The sequence below is a fragment of the Sinocyclocheilus rhinocerous genome, unplaced genomic scaffold, assembly GCF_001515625.1.
Source record: "Sinocyclocheilus rhinocerous isolate Xijiao unplaced genomic scaffold, SAMN03320098_v1.1 scaffold2233, whole genome shotgun sequence".
NCBI lineage: Eukaryota > Metazoa > Chordata > Actinopteri > Cypriniformes > Cyprinidae > Sinocyclocheilus > Sinocyclocheilus rhinocerous.
The window spans coordinates 164,564-165,672 of record NW_015664678.1 but is presented as its reverse complement, the minus strand read 5'-3'; positions in this window follow the sequence as shown (position 1 = coordinate 165,672).

Below are 1,109 nucleotides of genomic sequence, written 5' to 3'. Positions count from 1 at the left end.
TCGTCTAAATCTTGTGCTCAGAGTGAGCAAGTTCAAGATGCTAACAGTAAAGTCCATTCTGTCTCAGGTCCAATCCAAAGATTGGTTTGTAACCATCGATCTAAAGGATGCATACTTTCACATCCAGATCGTCAAGAGACACAGGAAGTTCCTCAGGTTTGCTTTCGAGGGCAAAGCTTACCAATATTGTGTTCTTCCATTCGGACTAGCTTTGGCTCCTCGAACGTTTACAAAATGTATGAACGCAGCTCTGGCCCCGTTGTGGCTCCAGGGCGTCAGAATTGTGAACTACCTGGACGATTGGCTAATATTAGCTCAATCTCAGGATCAGGCACGGACACATCGAGATCTGGTACTCGATCATCTGAGGAGCCTAGGGTTACGGATGAACCTACAAAAGAGTGTCCTGCTGCCGTGTCAGAAAACGACCTTTTTGGGGGTGGACTTGGACTCTTGCACGATGCGGGCACGACTGTCTCCCGCACGTGTACAGTCAATACAGACCTGTCTAGGTCAGTTCAAGACAGGGCGCCTAGTACACATAGGCTTGTGTCTCAGACTGTTGGGTCTGATGACGGCGGCGTCCCCTGTAATTCAGTTGGTCCTGCTCCACATGCGACTGTTTCAGTGGTGGACCAAGAGCCATAACATTTCACCTCATTGTCGTCCACTTCGCAGAATTACGGTGACACGCAAGGGCTTTCGCGCTCTAAGCCCGTGGATGAGACCCCAGTTCCTTCAAGAAGGAGTCCAGATGGGGACGTTGTGTCACGGCAAGACAATCACTACGGACGCGTCCCTTATGGGCTGGGGAGCGGTCCATCAAGGATGTCCAGTCTGTGGAGTCTGGACAGAGGTACATCGTGGCTGGCACATAAATCGTTTGGAGAATGCTAGCAGTCTTCCTGGCTCTCAAACAGTTTTTACCCCAGTTGAGGGGGTGTCACGTGTTAGTCAGGATGGACAACACGACAGTTGGGTCGTACCTCAATCGCCAAGGAGGATTACGTTCTCGCCCCCTGTGCAGGCTGGCGAGGCGTGTTCTTCTCTGGGCTCAGACAAAGCTCCTGTCGATCAGAGCAGTCCATATCCCAGGTCGCCTGAACTCA